This window comes from Ambystoma mexicanum, chromosome 4q (genome assembly GCF_040938575.1).
Source record: "Ambystoma mexicanum isolate Mex_15411 chromosome 4q, UKY_AmexF1_1, whole genome shotgun sequence".
NCBI classification, from domain to species: Eukaryota; Metazoa; Chordata; class Amphibia; order Caudata; family Ambystomatidae; genus Ambystoma; species Ambystoma mexicanum.
Genome location: NC_090928.1, coordinates 529,333,254 through 529,343,994, shown reverse-complemented (window position 1 = coordinate 529,343,994; position 10,741 = coordinate 529,333,254).

Sequence of the window (10,741 nt, the reverse complement as noted above, 5' to 3'; positions counted from 1 at the left end):
ACACAGGTTTAATCGGCTATTTCCTGATATTCTTCAATGCGTTCTGATATTGACTGGTAATTGTGTTTGATACTTTCTTAGACTATTTCTGCCTCTGGCTGATGTGTATTTTCTTTCCAAACTCCACCAGAGCCTATGATTACACAGCATCCTATCTGTGGAAAACGGCAGTGCAGGGATAGGGAAGAAAACTATAGGTATCCAAAGGAGCCCGGCTAGCTCAGTCGGTAGAGCATGAGACTCTTAATCTCAGGGTCGTGGGTTCGAGCCCCACGTTGGGCGAAAACAACTAAAATTGTAGTGCTTTTTGACCAAAAAAATACATCCTATCTGTGGAAAACTGCAGTGCAGGGATATGGAAGAAAACTATAGGCATCCAAAGGAGCCCGGCTAGCTCAGTCGGTAGAGCATGAGACTCTTAATCTCAGGGTCGTGGGTTCGAGCCCCACGTTGGGCGAAAACAACTAAAATTGTACTGCTTTTTGACCAAAAAAATACATCCTATCTGTGGAAAGCGGCAGTGCAGGGATAGGGAAGAAAACGTTGGGCGAAAACAACTAAAATTTTAGTGCTTTTTGACCAAAAAAATAGAAATTGAAAGTCTCTTTACAATATTTGCAATATTTTGATTGTTAACATGCAATATATGAATGCATGTCTGGATGATGTGTAATGGGGCAATACCATACCTTAATGTATTCACTGTAAAAGAAAAAGTATGTATCATCTTACTATAAAATAAAGTGGAGAAAACACAAATAAGACTTTTTTCCACACAGGTTTAATCGGCTATTTCCTGATATTCTTCAATGCGTTCTGATATTGACTGGTAATTGTGTTTGATACTTTCTTAGACTATTTCTGCCTCTGGCTGATGTGTATTTTCTTTCCAAACTCCACCAGAGCCTATGATTACACAGCATCATATCTGTGGAAAACGGCAGTGCAGGGATAGGGAAGAAAACTATAGGCATCCAAAGGAGCCCGGCTAGCTCAGTCGGTAGAGCATGAGACTCTTAATCTCAGGGTCGTGGGTTGGGCGAAAACAACTAAAATTGTAGTGATTTTTGACCAAAAAAATAGAAATTGAAAGTCTCTTTACAATATTTGCAATATTTTCATTGTTAACATGCAATATGTGAATGCATGTCTGGATGATGTGTAATGGGGCAATACCATACCTTAATGTATTCATTGTAAAATAAAAAGTATGTATCATCTTATTATAAAATAAAGTGGAGAAAACACAAATAAGACTTTTTTTCACACAGGTTCAGTCAGCTATTTCCTGATATTCTTCAAAGCGTTCTGATATTGACTGGTAATTGTGTTTGATACTTTCTTAGACTATTTCTGCCTCTGGCTGATGTGTATTTTCTTTCCAAACTCCACCAGAGCCTATGATTACACAGCATCCTATCTGTGGAAAGCGGCAATGCAGGGATAGGGAAGAAAACTATAGGCATCCAAAGGAGCCCGGCTAGCTCAGTCGGTAGAGCATGAGACTCTTAATCTCAGGGTCGTGGGTTCAAGCCCCACGTTGGGCGAAAACAACTAAAATTGTAGTACTTTTTGACCAAAAAAATACATCCTATCTGTGGAAAACGGCAGTGCAGGGATAGGGAAGAAAACTATAGGCATCCAAAGGAACCCGGCTAGCTCAGTCGGTAGAGCATGAGACTCTTAATCTCAGGGTCGTGGGTTCGAGCCCCATGTTGGGCGAAAACAACTAAAATTGTAGTGCTTTTTGACCAAAAAAATACATCCTATCTGTGGAAAACGGCAGTGCAGGGATAGGGAAGAAAACTATAGGCATCCAAAGGAGCCCGGCTAGCTCAGTCGGTAGAGCATGAGACTCTTAATCTCAGGGTCGTGGGTTCGAGCCCCACGTTGGGCGAAAACAACTGAAATTTTAGTGCTTTTTGACCAAAAAAATAGAAATTGAAAGTCTCTTGACAATATTTGCAATATTTTGATTGTTAACATGCAATATATGAATGCATGTCTGGATGATGTGTAATGGGGCAATACCACACCTTAATGTATTCACTGTAAAAGAAAAAGTATGTATCATCTTACTATAAAATAAAGTGGAGAAAACACAAATAAGACTTTTTTCCACACAGGTTTATTCGGCTATTTCCTGATATTCTTCAATGCGTTCTGATATTGACTGGTAATTGTGTTTGATACTTTCTTAGACTATTTCTGCCTCTGGCTGATGTGTATTTTCTTTCCAAACTCCACCAGAGCCTATGATTACACAGCATCCTATCTGTGGAAAACGGCAGTGCAGGGATAGGGAAGAAAACTATAAGCATCCAAAGGAGCCCGGCTAGCTCTGTCGGTAGAGCATGAGACTCTTAATCTCAGGGTCGTGGGTTCGAGCCCCACGTTGGGCGAAAACAACTAAAATTGTAGTGCTTTTTGACCAAAAAAATACATCCTATCTGTGGAAAACGGCAGTGCAGGGATAGGGAAGAAAACTATATGCATCCAAAGGAGCCCGGCTAGCTCAGTCGGTAGAGCATGAGACTCTTAATCTCAGGGTCGTGGGTTCGAGCCCCACGTTGGGCGAAAACAACTAAAATTGTAGTGCTTTTTGACCAAAAAATACATCCTATCTGTGGAAAGCAGCAGTGCAGGGATAGGGAAGAAAACGTTGGGCGAAAACAACTAAACTTTTAGTGCTTTTTGACCAAAAAAATAGAAATTGAAAGTCTCTTTACAATATTTGCAATATTTTGATTGTTAACATGCAATATATGAATGCATGTCTGGATGATGTGTAATGGGGCAATACCACACCTTAATGTATTCACTGTAAAAGAAAAAGTATGTATCATCTTACTATAAAATAAAGTGGAGAAAACACAAATAAGACTTTTTTCCACACAGGTTTAATCGGCTATTTCCTGATATTCTTCAATGCGTTCTGATATTGACTGGTAATTGTGTTTGATACTTTCTTAGACTATTTCTGCCTCTGGCTGATGTGTATTTTCTTTCCAAACTCCACCAGAGCCTATGATTACACAGCATCCTATCTGTGGAAAACGGCAGTGCAGGGATAGGGAAGAAAACTATAAGTATCCAAAGGAGCCCGGCTAGCTCAGTCGGTAGAGCATGAGACTCTTAATCTCAGGGTCGTGGGTTCGAGCCCCACGTTGGGCGAAAACAACTAAAATTGTAGTGCTTTTTGACCAAAAAAATACATCCTATCTGTGGAAAACGGCAGTGCAGGGATAGGGAAGAAAACTATATGCATCCAAAGGAGCCCGGCTAGCTCAGTCGGTAGAGCATGAGACTCTTAATCTCAGGGTCGTGCGTTCGAGCCCCACGTTGGGCGAAAACAACTAAAATTGTAGTGCTTTTTGACCAAAAAATACATCCTATCTGTGGAAAGCAGCAGTGCAGGGATAGGGAAGAAAACGTTGGGCGAAAACAACTAAACTTTTAGTGCTTTTTGACCAAAAAAATAGAAATTGAAAGTCTCTTTACAATATTTGCAATATTTTGATTGTTAACATGCAATATATGAATGCATGTCTGGATGATGTGTAATGGGGCAATACCACACCTTAATGTATTCACTGTAAAAGAAAAAGTATGTATCATCTTACTATAAAATAAAGTGGAGAAAACACAAATAAGACTTTTTTCCACACAGGTTTAATCGGCTATTTCCTGATATTCTTCAATGCGTTCTGATATTGACTGGTAATTGTGTTTGATACTTTCTTAGACTATTTCTGCCTCTGGCTGATGTGTATTTTCTTTCCAAACTCCACCAGAGCCTATGATTACACAGCATCCTATCTGTGGAAAACGGCAGTGCAGGGATAGGGAAGAAAACTATAGGCATCCAAAGGAGCCCGGCTAGCTCAGTCGGTAGAGCATGAGACTCTTAATCTCAGGGTCGTGGGTTCGAGCCCCACGTTGGGCGAAAACAACTAAAATTGTAGTGATTTTTTGACCAAAAAAATACATCCTATCTGTGGAAAGCGGCAGTGCAGGGATAGGGAAGAAAACGTTGGGCGAAAATAGGGAAGAAAACTTTTTGACCAAAAAAATAGAAATTGAAAGTCTCTTTACAATATTTGCAATATTTTGATTGTTAACATGCAATATATGAATGCATGTCTGGATGATGTGTAATGGGGCAATACCACACCTTAATGTATTCACTGTAAAAGAAAAAGTATGTATCATCTTACTATAAAATAAAGTGGAGAAAACACAAATAAGACTTTTTTCCACACAGGTTTAATCGGCTATTTCCTGATATTCTTCAATGCGTTCTGATATTGACTGGTAATTGTGTTTGATACTTTCTTAGACTATTTCTGCCTCTGGCTGATGTGTATTTTCTTTCCAAACTCCACCAGAGCCTATGATTACACAGCATCCTATCTGTGGAAAACGGCAGTGCAGGGATAGGGAAGAAAACTATAGGCATCCAAAGGAGCCCGGCTAGCTCAGTCGGTAGAGCATGAGACTCTTAATCTCAGGGTCGTGGGTTCGAGCCCCACGTTGGGCGAAAACAACTAAAATTGTAGTGCTTTTTGACCAAAAAAATACATCCTATCTGTGGAAAACGGCAGTGCAGGGATAGGGAAGAAAACTATAGGCATCCAAAGGAGCCCGGCTAGCTCAGTCGGTAGAGCATGAGACTCTTAATCTCAGGGTCGTGGGTTGGGCGAAAACAACTAAAGTTGTAGTGCTTTTTGACCAATAAAATAGAAATTGAAACTCTCTTTACAATATTTGCAATATTTTCATTGTTAACATGCAATATATGAATGCATGTCTGGATGATGTGTAATGGGGCAATACCATACCTTAATGTATTCATTGTAAAATAAAAAGTATGTATCATCTTATTATAAAATAAAGTGGAGAAAACACAAATAAGACTTTTTTTCACACAGGTTCAGTCAGCTATTTCCTGATATTCTTCAAAGCGTTCTGATATTGACTGGTAATTGTGTTTGATACTTTCTTAGACTATTTCTGCCTCTGGCTGATGTGTATTTTCTTTCCAAACTCCACCAGAGCCTATGATTACACAGCATCCTATCTGTGGAAAGCGGCAATGCAGGGATAGGGAAGAAAACTATAGGCATCCAACGGAGACCGGCTAGCTCAGTCGGTAGAGCATGAGACTCTTAATCTCAGGGTCGTGGTTTCGAGCCCCACGTTGGGCGAAAACAACTAAAATTGTAGTGTTTTTTGACCAAAAAAATACATCCTATCTGTGGAAAACGGCAGTGCAGGGATAGGGAAGAAAACTATAGGCATCCAAAGGAGCCCGGCTAGCTCAGTCGGTAGAGCATGAGACTCTTAATCTCAGGGTCGTGGGTTGGGCGAAAACAACTAAAATTGTAGTGCTTTTTGACCAAAAAAATAGAAATTGAAAGTCTCTTTACAATATTTGCAATATTTTCATTGTTAACATGCAATATATGAATGCATGTCTGGATGATGTGTAATGGGGCAATACCATACCTTAATGTATTCATTGTAAAATAAAAAGTATGTATCATCTTATTACAAAATAAAGTGGAGAAAACACAAATAAGACTTTTTTTCACACAGGTTCAGTCAGCTATTTCCTGATATTCTTCAAAGCGTTCTGATATTGACTGGTAATTGTGTTTGATACTTTCTTAGACTATTTCTGCCTCTGGCTGATGTGTATTTTCTTTCCAAACTCCACCAGAGCCTATGATTACACAGCATCCTATCTGGGGAAAGCGGCAATGCAGGGATAGGGAAAAAAACTATAGGCATCCAAAGGAGCCCGGCTAGCTCAGTCGGTAGAGCATGAGACTCTTAATCTCAGGGTCTTGGGTTCGAGCCCCACGTTGGGCGAAAACAACTAAAATTGTAGTACTTTTTGACCAAAAAAATACATCCTATCTGTGGAAAACGGCAGTGCAGGGATAGGGAAGAAAACTATAGGCACCCAAAGGAGCCCCGCTAGCTCAGTCGGTAGAGCATGAGACTCTTAATCTCAGGTTCGTGGGTTCGAGCCCCACGTTGGGCGAAAACAACTAAAATTGTAGTGCTTTTTGACCAAAAAAATACATCCTATCTGTGGAAAACGGCAGGGCAGGGATAGGGAAGAAAACTATAGGCATCCAAAGGAGCCCGGCTAGCTCAGTCGGTAGAGCATGAGACTCTTAATCTCAGGGTCGTGGGTTCGAGCCCCACGTTGGGCGAAAACAACTGAAATTTTAGTGCTTTTTGACCAAAAAAATAGAAATTGAAAGTCTCTTTACAATATTTGCAATATTTTGATTGTTAACATGCAATATATGAATGCATGTCTGGATGATGTGTAATGGGGCAATACCACAGCTTAATGTATTCACTGTAAAAGAAAAAGTATGTATCATCTTACTATAAAATAAAGTGGAGAAAACACAAATAAGACTTTTTTCCACACAGGTTTATTCGGCTATTTCCTGATATTCTTCAATGCGTTCTGATATTGACTGGTAATTGTGTTTGATACTTTCTTAGACTATTTCTGCCTCTGGCTGATGTGTACTTTCTTTCCAAACTCCACCAGAGCCTATGATTACACAGCATCCTATCTGTGGAAAACGGCAGTGCAGGGATAGGGAAGAAAACTATAAGCATCCAAAGGAGCCCGGCTAGCTCAGTCGGTAGAGCATGAGACTCTTAATCTCAGGGTCGTGGGTTCGAGCCCCACGTTGGGCGAAAACAACTAAAATTGTAGTGCTTTTTGACCAAAAAAATACATCCTATCTGTGGAAAACGGCAGTGCAGGTATAGGGAAGAAAACTATAGGCATCCAAAGGAGCCCGGCTAGCTCAGTCGGTAGAGCATGAGACTCTTAATCTCAGGGTCGTGGGTTCGAGCCCCACGTTGGGCGAAAACAACTAAAATAGTAGTGCTTTTTGACCAAAAAATACATCCATCTCAGGGTCGTGGGTTCGAGCCCCACGTTGGGCGAAAACAACTAAAATTGTAGTGCTTTTTGACCAAAAAATACATCCTATCTGTGGAAAGCAGCAGTGCAGGGATAGGGAAGAAAACGTTGGGCGAAAACAACTAAACTTTTAGTGCTTTTTGACCAAAAAAATAGAAATTGAAAGTCTCTTTACAATATTTGCAATATTTTGATTGTTAACATGCAATATATGAATGCATGTCTGGATGATGTGTAATGGGGCAATACCACACCTTAATGTATTCACTGTAAAAGAAAAAGTATGTATCATCTTACTATAAAACAAAGTGGAGAAAACACAAATAAGACTTTTTTCCACACAGGTTTAATCGGCTATTTCCTGATATTCTTCAATGCGTTCTGATATTGACTGGTAATTGTGTTTGATACTTTCTTAGACTATTTCTGCCTCTGGCTGATGTGTATTTTCTTTCCAAACTCCACCAGAGCCTATGATTACACAGCATCATATCTGTGGAAAACGGCAGTGCAGGGATAGGGAAGAAAACTATAGACATCCAAAGGAGCCCGGCTAGCTCAGTCGGTAGAGCATGAGACTCTTAATCTCAGGGTCGTGGGTTCGAGCCCCACGTTGGGCGAAATCAACTAAAATTGTAGTGCTTTTTGACCAAAAAAATACATCCTATCTGTGGAAAACGGCAGTGCAGGGATAGGGAAGAAAACTATAGGCATCCAAAGGAGCCCGGCTAGCTCAGTCGGTAGAGCATGAGACTCTTAATCTCAGGGTCGTGGGTTGGGCGAAAAACAACTAAAATTGTAGTGCTTTTTGACCAATAAAATAGAAATTGAAAGTCTCTTTACAATATTTGCAATATTTTCATTGTTAACATGCAATATATGAATGCATGTCTGGATGATGTGTAATGGGGCAATACCATACCTTAATGTATTCATTGTAAAATAAAAAGTATGTATCATCTTATTATAAAATAAAGTGGAAAAAACACAAATAAGACTTTTTTTCACACAGGTTCAGTCAGCTATTTCCTGATATTCTTCAAAGCGTTCTGATATTGACTGGTAATTGTGTTTGATACTTTCTTAGACTATTTCTGCCTCTGGCTGATGTGTATTTTCTTTCCAAACTCCACCAGAGCCTATGATTACACAGCATCCTATCTGTGGAAAGCGGCAATGCAGGGATAGGGAAGAAAACTATAGGCATCCAAAAGAGCCCGGCTAGCTCAGTCGGTAGAGCATGAGTCTCTTAATCTCAGGGTCGTGGGTTCGAGCCCCACGTTGGGCAAAAACAACTAAAATTGTTGTGCTATTTGACCAAAAAAATACATCCTATCTGTGGAAAACGGCAGTGCAGGGATAGGGAAGAAAACTATAGGCATCCAAAGGAGCCCGGCTAGCTCAGTCGGTAGAGCATGAGACTCTTAATCTCAGGGTCGTGGGTTCGAGCCCCACGTTGGGCGAAAACAACTAAAATTGTACTGCTTTTTGACCAAAAAAATAGAAATTGAAAGTCTCTTTACAATATTTGCAATATTTTGATTGTTAACATGCAATATATGAATGCATGTCTGGATGATGTGTAATGGGGCAATACCACACCTTAATGTATTCACTGTAAAAGAAAAAGTATGTATCATCTTACTATAAAATAAAGTGGAGAAAACACAAATAAGACTTTTTTCCACACAGGTTTAATCGGCTATTTCCTGATATTCTTCAATGCGTTCTGATATTGACTGGTAATTGTGTTTGATACTTTCTTAGACTATTTCTGCCTCTGGCTGATGTGTATTTTCTTTCCAAACTCCACCAGAGCCTATGATTACACAGCATCATATCTGTGGAAAACGGCAGTGCAGGGATAGGGAAGAAAACTATAGACATCCAAAGGAGCCTGGCTAGCTCAGTCGGTAGAGCATGAGACTCTTAATCTCAGGGTCGTGGGTTCGAGCCCCACGTTGGGCGAAAACAACTAAAATTGTAGTGCTTTTTGACCAAAAAAATACATCCTATCTGTGGAAAACGGCAGTGCAGGGATAGGGAAGAAAACTATAGGCATCCAAAGGAGCCCGGCTAGCTCCGTCGGTAGAGCATGAGACTCTTAATCTCAGGGTCGTGGGTTGGGCGAAAAACAACTAAAATTGTAGTGCTTTTTGACCAATAAAATAGAAATTGAAAGTCTCTTTACAATATTTGCAATATTTTCATTGTTAATATGCAATATATGAATGCATGTCTGGATGATGTGTAATGGGGCAATACCACACCTTAATGTATTCACTGTAAAAGAAAAAGTATGTATCATCTTACTATAAAATAAAGTGGAGAAAACACAAATAAGACTTTTTTCCACACAGGTTTATTCGGCTATTTCCTGATATTCTTCAATGCGTTCTGATATTGACTGGTAATTGTGTTTGATACTTTCTTAGACTATTTCTGCCTCTGGCTGATGTGTATTTTCTTTCCAAACTCCACCAGAGCCTATGATTACACAGCATCCTATCTGTGGAAAACGGCAGTGCAGGGATAGGGAAGAAAACTATAGGCATCCAAAGGAGCCCGGCTAGCTCAGTCGGTAGAGCATGAGACTCTTAATCTCAGGGTCGTGGTTTCGAGCCCCACGTTGGGCGAAAACAACTAAAATTGTAGTGCTTTTTGACCAAAAAAATACATCCTATCTGTGGAAAACGGCAGTGCAGGGATAGGGAAGAAAACTATAGGCATCCAAAGGAGCCCGGCTAGCTCAGTCGGTAGAGCATGAGACTCTTAATCTCAGGGTCGTGGGTTCGAGCCCACGTTGGGCGAAAACAACTAAAATTGTAGTGCTTTTTGACCAAAAAAATACATCCTATCTGTGGAAAGCGGCAGTGCAGGGATAGGGAAGAAAACGTTGGGCGAAAATAGGGAAGAAAACTTTTTGACCAAAAAAATAGAAATTGAAAGTCTCTTTACAATATTTGCAATATTTTGATTGTTAACATGCAATATATGAATGCATGTCTGGATGATGTGTAATGGGGCAATACCACACCTTAATGTATTCACTGTAAAAGAAAAAGTATGTATCATCTTACTATAAAATAAAGTGGAGAAAACACAAATAAGACTTTTTCCACACAGGTTTAATCGGCTATTTCCTGATATTCTTCAATGCGTTCTGATATTGACTGGTAATTGTGTTTGATACTTTCTTAGACTATTTCTGCCTCTGGCTGAGGTGTATTTTCTTTCCAAACTCCACCAGAGCCTATGATTACACAGCATCCTATCTGTGGAAAACGGCAGTGCAGGGATAGGGAAGAAAACTATAGGCATCCAAAGGAGCCCGGCTAGCTCAGTCGGTAGAGCATGAGACTCTTAATCTCAGGGTCGTGGGTTCGAGCCCCACGTTGGGCGAAAACAACTAAAATTGTAGTGCTTTTTGACCAAAAAAATACATCCTATCTGTGGAAAACGGCAGTGCAGGGATAGGGAAGAAAACTATAGGCATCCAAAGGAGCCCGGCTAGCTCAGTCGGTAGAGCATGAGACTCTTAATCTCAGGGTCGTGGGTTGGGCGAAAACAACTAAAATTGTAGTGCTTTTTGACCAATAAAATAGAAATTGAAAGTCTCTTTACAATATTTGCAATATTTTCATTGTTAACATGCAATATATGAATGCATGTCTGGATGATGTGTAATGGGGCAATACCATACCTTAATGTATTCATTGTAAAATAAAAAGTATGTATCATCTTATTATAAAATAAAGTGGAGAAAACACAAATAAGACT